Here is a 12099-nt window from a genome sequence, read left to right on the forward strand (position 1 = left end):
GGGATATTTATTTCCAAATCATTTTGCAAAAATTCCCATTTATATAGAACTTTTTAAATCAAAATTAGAAAGCGAATTAATTCACACAGGTAAAACCAAAGAGTATGAGAACATAAGATGCAGTTTCTGCGTTGAGCATAACGCCGGAAAAATCTAATTGTTAACAATAAATGGTATACAAAATATTATCAGTGCAAAATGTTTTAGAAGGCTAAAGTACTAGAAGACATTTGTTGTATACCGGTCATCCAGGTTTACAGGATAATGACGGAAATAAAACGTAACTGATACTTAATGAAAAATTATTAATGGAAATTTGTCCAAAAGAATTAGTTAACTAAATTACTATGTTTCGCAGTTGATTATTCGCAAAATATTGGAGTTAAAACCAAAATTATGGAAATTGGAAAACGATGAAAAATTTAAGTCACTTCTTGTGGAATTTTTTTTTTCTTTAATATAGTGTATTACCGTACACCTCGCACAAATATGCATACCTCACATCTTGATTTTATATACTTTATGAAATTGTTGATCAAGTCTTATTACACTGCATGCCACTCTTCTAAAAGTGTACTGTTCAACTCCTAGAGGGTCAAGGGAGGAATTTGGCACCCTGGGAAATTCGGCGCCCTAAGGCATCCTCCATATGTTCAGTCGGGTTCAAGGTCTGCTGAGTAAGATGGACAATGAATTATTATGATTTTCTGTTGCATTTTCTGTTTGAAAATATTCTGACAACATATATGCTCGATGAGGCCGAGCAGTGTCATCTATTAACAAACAATCTGAGTTATCAGCAATCCTAAATAGTCTAATTTGAGGTTCCAATACCTGTTCACTTATCTACGAGCGGTTACAGAACCTCCTTGAAAGATATCCAGCACGGTGAGGCCATTTGGTGTGATTACTTCTAAAACCATTAAACCACGGTCGCGGAACCGAGATATTTCATGGACAAGGGAAGGCAAGTTGCATGTTCCTTCTCTCTCCAGGTCAAAACACGTTTAGAATCACTGCTAAGAGTGTGCATGGACTCCTCAGTAAATACTTGGGCTCAGTCATTTTGGCTCCACTGAACACGTTGACGGCACCAGTTTAAACGGCCCCCTCAGGAAGCTGGAGTGAGTGGGACACAATCTATTGGTTTCTTACCCATACAGTTCAACCTCCTTAAGCATCAGTATAAATTGTAATTTCTGTGGCAGCCTGAAGGTCTGAAACCAACGACCAGCTTCACTTCGAGCCGACGAAAGAATTTGATATTAAAATGCATTTGTTAGCCCTTGTCTGTCAACTTATTCAGTGTTTAAAAAGCGACTTTAAACTCTTAATGTAATTTCAGGGATGTTCAAATCTTAGGGCCACCTTCATTTGTGTTTGATCTCGCCCGATTCTATCAATTGTTCTCCACATTTGACCTTCACTTAAATTTTGGCTTTGGGCCATGACTGAGGAATACTGATTATTCTTGGAAAGCGCATTCACTTTAAACAACGCTACAGACTGGAATTCCAATATGCGTCCATTGCTCATCACGTTGTCAATCACAGAATTTGCATAATCCGGCGCTAACGTATGTTCGGAAGGGAATTTTTGTGCTCAGTTGTATTGAATTAGCATGAATAATTACTGCACTCTGCATTGGTTGCAACATTAATGTAGTGAGCATACTTTTTATCATTATCTTTTTATTTTGATGATTGGTGTATAGCATATGCATACATGTGTTCCTCATGTTATTACTTTTACTAACCCAAACGGTATTTTTCTATTCGAAATCTTTCTCTAACCTTATAGAATGTGAAGCATTTTATTGCTATTTCTTTAATAAATATTCCAGATGCCAGGTTTTTTCTTCAATTTGTGTCTTATTACATAATATAGTTTTAACAGTTTAAACTAAATTATAAACCTCATCATATCTGCAAAATGATTTTCAATTGCTCAACTTGTAATATTTAGAAACTTGTTTGTTGCTACATTGTAAAGTGTCTTAATTTATTTAAGTTTCTTCACGTATTTACTTATGAATAAATTGTACAAATTTTATTTTCTCTAGATATATATGGAGATTTTACTGTTTTATTGTCAACTGAGATTAATGAGATTGTTTCATCCTTAATATTGCTTAAGTAAATTTCTCTTAGATTTTGATATTATCTCTGACTTTAGGTTAAGAGAAGAATATTCTGTGTTATTCCTCTCTCCCTTGTGTTATATTCGAGGTCAGTATTTCATATAACTTAATAGTGCTTTAATTCCTTCAGATTCATCTATTTTGAAACATACATTTATTAAGTTATTTACATAAATTGCTTTTTAAGCTGAAATTGAAGAAACGGAGAAAAATGATTTATGAATATGTTCTTCCTTTCCGAAGACGACATATACTCACATTCATTTTTCCCTGCTGACTTTTTCTTCTTTTCGGTTTTAATCAATTTTTTCAATATTATACTCATTTTACTGAATCTTAATTTTCGTACATTCTGATATTTTTCAGCTACAGAAGTAACAATTAAATTGTTCAAATTATTCACTTTCTAACGAAACTTTAGCAAACGTGATTTTTATTTCTTCGATTCATTTACTATTTTAATCATATCGTAATCGTATCTTTTTTACTCCGTGTATTGTTGATTATGTTTATCCTTTTGCTACAAATGAGTTCAGCATCACTAATTTTTTAATGGCCAGGCGCCTTTTTGAATAGCCATTAACCTTGCGCCACTACAAAGGCCGGAAGTGGTGGCCATTTCATTACGGAAGCACCTAATAGTTGGTCACCGTTGTCTCCTGTGAAGGGACGAACAGTTACAACTGAACCCGCGCCCATCGCTAAGGCAGTCAGTGTCACTAACCACTATACCGGCTGGGCGACTGTCAGTATTTCTAGCATGTCCCCTTTTATTCATGTGCATATTTGTATATACAGTGTCTCATAGGGAAAATGCCATACCATGAAAAATGATTGTAAACAGACGAAACTTTGTACATCGGTAGATAAGCACTTATTTAACAAATGAATGTTGGAAATCAAAAGGATGTTGATCAAAAATACCATACAATCTTGAACATTTTGATGCATGCATCCAATGAAATGAGCGTCCGAATCATATCAATCGTACTGTGCACCATGTGTTATTAATGCAACCTTACAGTTCATTTTCTTTTTATGAAGAAGGTGCAGTGTTCTGTACGATTGCTAAGAGGAAGGGAAATCAGGCTGATCAAGGGAGTACTTGTGAACCTCGCAATGTGTTCAGGCTGAGCCAGGCACCAGGTGGCCTGGCGCAATCTTCTTGGAGAATGGATTCCGATGACCTGAAGACAAAGAGGAAGACTGAGCTTTAGCACAACAGCAAACTAGTGGCGTTCGTTAAGGTGTATTATGCGCTAGAGATGAACGGCTGTTGACAATAATGGCTTCTCAAATTATTACTTCACGTTGACGGGCAGTTCCAATACATCCAATTGCTTTACATACCATCTTGGAAATGGATCTGTCACATGTCGTCTCCATACCCTCACACGCTTATTATCATTTGAGACACTGACATGAGATTCGTCGCTGAAGACTACAGTGTCCTATTTAGCCCTCCATGCAACAATACAGTGACAACATATGAAATGATTGCCACGATGGCTCACTGCTAATGAAAGTCTTAGTAAAAGACAACTTGACGCCATCCTGCATTAATCAACTATCGCGAAGTTGTCGGGCGAAACTGAAGTAGTGGGAAATCCTTTTGCAAAATGGTTTCAGTTGCAAGATGTAGATCAGATATGGTATATCAGATCAATACGTCAATCTATTGCTGTCAAATCCAACCCATTGCTACACATAGATCTGCCTTTTCTTCATAATACTACGTAAGATTCAGTGAATTGTACTCAAACTTGCTATATTGTTAAATCTCCTTTCTGCGATACTGAGTAACGGCATCTTAAAGACATTGCCTTTTTATTCAACCATACTCAGAAGCAGCAAATAAATTCGCGTGTTGTAGCTGCGACAATGTCAAGAACTCATGAGTTTTGTATGTGGTTTCGATGCTTTAACTTCGCTTTCTAATCTTCCGCTTTCCCTTCAATTTCGATTATTTGAATAACTTACACTTATACGCTCAAACAGGGATTTGCATGGCAAAGCCTTTGTTTCTTCATTAGTAGCAAAAACATGATGCTTTTTAGGGACTGTTAGATTTGTGATTTGTCTGTATTAAACTTAATCTGATATTTACACTTCATTTTAAATTTAAAATGGCGTAGTTTCAGAAAAACTAAATCATAATGATTACACACTAGCAAAAGACATTATAGATTTTGATCCATCCAAACTCGTTTGATATTTAACTTTTAAAATGTTTTCTTTTTACCTATATCACTAGAGAAAATACTTTAAGAACATTTAGTAATTTTAAGGATTGTCTTCATAACTTGTTTGTAATCTTGGTTTGATTTTTATATTTTTTTATTTACGAGAATTTTTAAAAATTGTTTAGCAACCTATTTATCTGGTTATCTATATGAGACACTGTTATACTTATTATTATTGTTCTTTTTTTGTTACTGCATTAGGTTCACCTTAAATGATTGTTCTAGTTTTCTGTGCTATTGTACTTTTTCTCTCTCTTATATACATATAACTATTTGCTGTAGTGTATAATGATTTTTCTAGTTTTTTGTCTTATTGTTTTCTTTTCGATTTTTCTCTCTCAGTATATATAGATAATCAATAAGAAATAATTTTGATAGAAAGGAATTTTCAACTTTCGAGTAGAGACTTATTATCCGGGAGGCTAATGTATGGGTCCCAATTAAAAAATCTGAAACCTCAGGCTACAGCATTCTTATACTATAACTGTTCTAAATTCGCACGTTCTTTGTTGCATTTGGGGAAAAATAGAGTTATGAGAAGTTATGGGAGGTTTTGGGTCTGGAAAATCTGGTGCTCAATAATGTGGGCTGAATAAAACCAGGCCCTAATCAGGCCTTTCTATTTTACACTGGTGTCTTATGTATTTTGATAATTATTTTGGCTTTAATTGCATTTTCTCAATTGAATATGACTTAAATATTAGGAAAGTTCTTATTTCTTAAACAATAGTAAATAATAGTAAATAAAATAAACGGTTCCTAATTATGGACAAATCTTAATAATGATAATGATGTGAAACGATATTCATTTGCAATAAGATGACATTAAAATGCTTATTGTTATTTTAAAAATAAATCTCGGCATGAAAATTACTTATTTGGATTTGCTCTAAGTAGAGAAGAAATATTCTTTTATAATCCAATAGCGGGCTGTCAGCCGACTTCGGCTTGGCCACTACTCAGGCCGGAAGTGGTGGTGTTATGGAGGCGCCTAAATCGGTGGGCCACCATTGCCTCCTATGAAGAGACGGACACTTACAACCATGCCTTCTCCGGACTTCGAAACTGGGCCCTTTTGTATCGCAGTTGGCTCTCCTAAGCATCATACCGTCTCGTCGGCAGTAGAGAAAACCTATAATGGAAAATTTGCATATCAAAGTTAAAATAAAAATTTAGGTACTTTATAAGGTACTTCTCTCGCCGTCTTAACATGCCTTCGTGGTGTAGTGGTCAGCACACTCGGCGCGTATTCTAGAGGTCAATGGTTCGAGTCCCGGCAAGGAAATTCCTCATTTTTTATCTCTACTGCTTCCAAAAATTACCTAATATCTCTACAGTGGCGCCCGAACTAAAAAAGGTGGTAGATGATGATTTTCACCACCAGGATTTAGCAAATGGGTCCTCTAATCCCCAGTCACCCTATAAAAGGGGGAGTATGTAAGGCATTTCTTCCGACTTCTCAGCATGCCTTTGTGGTGCAGTGGTCAGTACACTCGGCGAGTATTCGAGAGGACAGTGGTTCGAATCCCGGCGAGGGCACTGCTCATTTATCATCTTTCCTGTTTCAAAAAAGTGCTAATTGTTCTACAACGTTTATATCAATTTATAAGATCAAGGATAATACATTTAATAGCATTAAAAGCCTATATTTACTGGCTTAAGTAGCTCTACCCATACATTATCTATTAACATCTAAGTATAATCAATAGCATTAAGTTATAATTTTTGTTACTTACAATTCTCGTTCTGCATCTTTAGCTATTTTATTGCATCTTGGTAATATATGCGTTGATACATACCTTTAACTTATGGATAGTGCTTCTATTCTCATCCTGTGAAGAAATATATTAGGTTATATATTAGGAAATATTTTATTAAGTTATTTGGTTAACTTTGCTACTGTGAGCAAAACATGCTAAAAACAATAAAGTAAGATTTGATGTTAAGCTGCAAAACCGCATTGGCATATTATATATTATGACAAAACGAAGAAAGCATATTTCATTTATTAAAAAAAATTTGAAATGCGCACTTTCTGTTTACTTTACATTAACAGTACGCCTTAAATCAAGAGTCCTGCGCGTTAAAAATCAAGAATTTATAGAATGGTATATGCTTCTCTTAATATCGTTAACTTCTGTTCATTTAAAATACTTGTTAAATAAACTCATAGGCTGTTATTTTTATGCAAATAGAGCTTCTACGCAAACCCATTTGTTATTTTACAGAAATTTTTAAAAAAATATGTTTTCCGTCGAAAGCTGCGAGTTTGTTGAGAGATTAATCACTGAATCCTTGAACAAACTTTTGAAACCTCTATCAACACGAAGCTTGGCAGTTCAGCTGCACTTTAGCTAAACTAGTCAAGTTGACGGCTGTAATCTGAGAGCTAATGATAATGAGTCGAGATAGGAGGGAGGAAGAGACGTGAGAAGCGAAGCCAACATTTCGTCGCACCTCACTACACACGACAAGACCTTCTGATGTTCAACGGTGACCGCTTGCTCAGCCGTTAATGGTATTAGATCCGTTTTATAATCGGAGAGGCGGAACCAATATTGGAGCACAACACCAGCTTCTATCCTTCATGCGCATGTATTTTTACATCGTAGCACTTTGTAGGGTTTCAAATTGGACATTTTAGGATTTCATATATAAATAACTAATTTGCAATACGTACGACAAATCGTGCTTTAAACAACATATCATGTGTTACATTGGTTCAATATATCGAAGTCTAAAATTTATAAATATGACTTGGGTGAAAATTTTAAGCTTTGAATTACGGTTTTGCGCTCTTAATCCTCCACCCATAAAGCTAGGGATCAGGAATATATTTTACAGATAATGATAATAATTCTTTACGCTTAGTATCTAAACAATTATTTAGTATTTAAACAAATAATTCTGTATACAAACAATTTTAATTCTTACTACTGTATTATATAATGTCCAAAGGTAGCATTAGGTCCGGATATAAATCGGCTCCATATAGTGCAATAGGTGCAATGCGGGAAAATAATCTAATGTGTGCACCACATGACTTCCCTGTACGGAATGTTAAATTATATACATTTTTTCTTGCATTTCATTTAAACTTATTGGATTGAATTAAATTTACTTCGTCGATAGCGCGTAAACCACAATATAATAAATGAACTCTTTAAATTCACTGTATTTGTTTACCACAGCGACACTCTGGCCCTAGGTTCACTTAATACTTTTGCATTTCATTAATTTTTTTAACTCAGAATGCACAAAACTTATATCATTTAAAGAATTATCTAATCGTTGGCACATGTTATATTTAAATACTATAATAAATCTAAAACGATGTATAAAAGAATTTAAGCAAAGAACAACAACAACAACAACAACAAAAAAAAAAAAAAAAAAAAAAAAAAAGGAACAGTTTTTCACAGACGATTCATTATTTCTCATTCAATTAACTCAATTCTCACTTCGCGACAAGGCAAAATTACATTAAAACTCAAGATGTCTGTATTGCAAATTATGAAGTAAATCTTAAACACTTATTTCCTCGAATAAATTCCAGAATGAATTAGGCATGATTTAATTCGCAATAATAAAAGAAGGCGTTATCTTTGTTATTGTCAAGCTTACTGTCTCTAGATTGGCAACAAACCTACTATTCTGCTGTTTGAAATGTAAACAAGCAATGGCCGCCATGGAAAAAATTATTAGGCTTAGCGGCACTTAAACGATTTTTAAATTGTTGATAATTCTAAAAATATTTCGTACAGATTCACTAAAGGCATTAAAACCTTAACCAGAAGATAAGAACAACATAATTCAACCCTTTTTAAAGCAAAAAATGCACAATTTACAAACATATAAAGATTAAAGAAACTGAGCTGAGCCGAGTGTTACTCGGCCGAGTGGATATATATATATATATATATATATACATTTGGTGCGGCCGATCACAGCCAAAATAAGAGATGCACATATACATGTTATATTAGTCGCAAAATTCCAACGTCCTGGGGCTACTCGTTTTTGAGTTATGCGAGATACGTATGCACAGACACCACGAAATACGCTCTTCAAAATTTATTTTAAAGCAGTTTTATAATTTTTTTTTTGTAGAAACGAGTTTTTTATTCTGTCCTTACGTACAGATGTCACGCAAAACCATCGTTAAATTGCATTCGATAGTGGTCAAAATGGATATTTTCGTTGAAATATGCTGCCTGAAACGTTTCGCGATTACAATACATCCTTTTTACTTCGTACAAGGAAGTAAAAGAAGGACAGTTCTATATCGTCCATTCTACTGAGACGATTGACGAAATTCAACCTGCGTTTTCCATGTCTCGCAAGCGCGATTTAGGATATGTATTAGATTTATATATAGCATTGTTTACTATACGTGTTTTGACATAAAATCGGACTTTTTCTAACATGATATACCAATAATTTTTTTTTTTTTTTTCAATATTTCGATTCTACAATTCAAATTATCCCAAACAGTCAGGTTTTGTAAAAGTCGCACGAGTAGTTTTTAAAAAATTAGCTCTCAAACCTTTTGCTCATCCATTGAATTTGGAATATATTTATTAATATATCTTTTTTACGAAACTTAATTGATTCCTACTTCTGGAATTCAAAATTTAGGCTTAATCCAAGTATAATTCAAATAAATCCAAGTAAAATTCAAATATGTTTTAAGATTTAATTTTAAAATAGTGTTTATTTATTTTTTGAAAACATTTATATTAAAATCTAAAAAAAAATTAACTTTATCTTAAAGTACAAGTATTTCTAGGTACACCTGCAAAAACATTCCCAAGATATACGTGAATTTTCATATTGGCGGATAAAGAAATTCGTTGCAAATGATAATAGCGCCAAATGCGCGCTTGGGTTTGGTTTGTTTGGAATTCATGAACGTGATCTTTTTTCCGTTTGTGTAGAATGAAAAAAAAAAAAAAAAAAAAAAAAAAAAAGGAAAGTAAAATAAGTTGTATAAATTAATAAGTTTTCGAAGTGAATTATTCTTGGCGCAAACCGGAAAATAATGCGCAAAGATAAATTTTTAAATTTCTCCGTAAATTTCGTACCACATTTTACAAAATTTAGTATTTATTTATAATTTTAGTCGTAGAGTGGAAATACGGAAAAATCATTGGCATGTCATTTCAGAAAAAGTACGATTTTGTGTCAATATATCTATATTGGAATAATGCTATATATAAATCTAATACATACTCTAAGTCGCGCTTTCGAGGAATGAAAACGTAATTTGAATTTCGTCAATTGGCCCAGAAGAACGGGATATATAGGATTGCTCTTTTTTTTTTTTTTTTTTTTTTTTTTTTTTCTATTTTTTTTAAGCGTACTTCAGTATTCAAAATAAAAAAAATAAGAAATTGCAAACATTAGCAATTTCGTAAAGATATACATATTTTTTTCTCTAGAAAGGTAATTAACATTACAAAATGCAATACTTTGAAGGAAAACTGAAAAGGTGCTTAAGAAATATCATCGTTTTATATACGGATGAACATACTAAGGTCATTATACTTATTTTAGTCATTTAGGTGTTGATACAGAAAGAGATTTGTTATTTAAACTGTATAGATGCCTTTCAAATTGCTTTTACATCCACAAAATAAGATTAAAAGAGTGACAAATGCAGTACGAAGATGAATAATAATTAGCTTACATAATCTGCTCTGAAGCTTTAACTAAGTCTGCTACTAATTAATGCCGCTATGACGCTATATCTAAATCTTTTGCTAGCTACTATTCTACAGCGTTTGTTTGGAAAGTAGGACTGAATATTTTTTAAGAAAGTATTCTGTTTTGACATATTGACTTAACAGTTTTCAAGATATTTTCCTTCTGCATCAACACAGCGTTTCTAACGACTCTGCTAATCACTGAAGGCTCCCTGGAACGCAGAAACTGGAATGCTCTTCAGCTCCATCGTTACGACGAACACTTGAAGGGCCTGGACTGAGCCGTGATGCTGTCCTTTCATTACCTTTTTCAGTCGGGAGAAGAAGAAGATGTCTGAAGGCGCGATATCTGGACTGTAGAGAGGCAGGGGAAGCTGTGTGATGCCATGTTTGGTCATGAAGGTCCATGAAAGCAAAGACAGTGTGGCTCGGAGCACTGTTGGGATGGACCCTCAATAACCCAGCAATTGTTGAACGGACGCGGAAGACTCATTATCTGAGTCTGAGGCGGCAGGTTAAAATTATTTCGCATTTTCACTAAGTTTACGTCACTTTTTGCCGTTGAAGGGAGTCCTGACTGTTGCTCATCTTCAACTTGCTCTCGTCCCTCGCGAAACAATTCGTGCCACTTAAAAACATTTGATCGATCCATGGCATCACTCCCATAAGCAGTCTCGATCACGACATAGGTCTCACTCGCAGTTGTACCCAGTTTGAATTAAAACGACACTCCCCGTAAACCGCTGCTCCAACAAACGATCCATTGTGGAGATGACAAGGCGCCTTAAAAGGGATTCACCTTAAAATAGATCTGCTTTCTGTAAAGGATTAGAGACGATTGGTGCGCTGATAACTTGGATCCTTCATAACCCAACCAGCGCTGCAACATCCTCCTCCTTCACCATGACTTGGGGGGGGGGAGGCTCAGTCTTACTACTTCCCGGACAAACGCTGTAAATATCATTACACAAAAATAACGTTACGCTTTTAGGCTGCAAAATGAATATTGCTTAGACAATTTTAAAAATCTTTTGAAGACTAATAACGATGATGATTAAAACATATATTTAAGAAATAAAAAGAAAAAAAATATATACATGTTACATGTTTGTGTGCCTTTCATTTTACTTAAGATTATCATGGCTGTTTTAAATATATATAAATATGTTGAGAACGGTTATTTGAATAGCATAGTTATATGATTTGTAGATGTCAAATTTTCTTGACATTTACATATTTATTTAACTAAAGCACAACTTTTAAGAATCATTGTCATTTATAAAATAAATCCCGTTTCAGCCCAAAAAATATTGTTTTGCTGAAGTAATAATTCAAATGAGTTTACAACATTATTTTGCACAAATCTCTTTCATAAATCCCCCTTCAAGTAAGAAATTCAGTCGTTTCCCTAAAAACGAAAAAGAAGAGAAATGTGAATTGATGTGAAATGAATCTAACAAATGCTTCTTTAAAAATAATCGAATAACCATTACTCCAGGAGCCTTGCTACAAATTTAATAGCCTTTACATTTATATGAGAAAGCGTTTTTAATTTGTTGCAAGCTGGCACTGAGAGAAGAATATCATTTCCTCAGAAACTTAGTTCACGACCCGCTTCATCCTTTAATTTAACGCAGTTCCTGATTAAATTTTCCGCAACATCGGATCATCTGGATCCGAAACACGGGTGAGACATTTTCCGGTATGAAATTTTACGCCATCTTTGAGTAACGTCACGGACAGCTTCATTTTATTGGAGAATACTTGACGCTACAGAACGTCCTTTTAATTTTCTACGGGCTTATCTAGTATCTCCTTGCCCAAGGACAAGAGAGAAGAACCCTTCACATACACCCCTCCGCTTCTGCTTAAATGACCTGCTTTGCATTTCTAATGCAGAGGAGAAGTCTTTTATATATCGCGGCTGGTGTTGATTGCGGCTTCATCTTATTTATGACTATTCTGTTGTCCAACTTTTAATGAGTTCCATAGGGGATTTTCGTGAATATTT

At 34.2% G+C, this 12099-nt stretch overlaps 1 protein-coding gene across 2 annotated transcripts in view; it reads left to right on the forward strand.

Moving 5' to 3' along the window:
- LOC118181251 (cell adhesion molecule Dscam1-like) overlaps positions 1-12099 on the forward strand; it is a 1046077-nt gene that overhangs the window by 76223 nt on the left and 957755 nt on the right. The window lies entirely within an intron of this gene.

The sequence above is a fragment of the Stegodyphus dumicola genome, chromosome 9 (genome assembly GCF_044657685.1).
Source record: "Stegodyphus dumicola isolate Sdum_Otavi_A_Nest chromosome 9, ASM4465768v1".
Lineage (NCBI taxonomy): Eukaryota > Metazoa > Arthropoda > Arachnida > Araneae > Eresidae > Stegodyphus > Stegodyphus dumicola.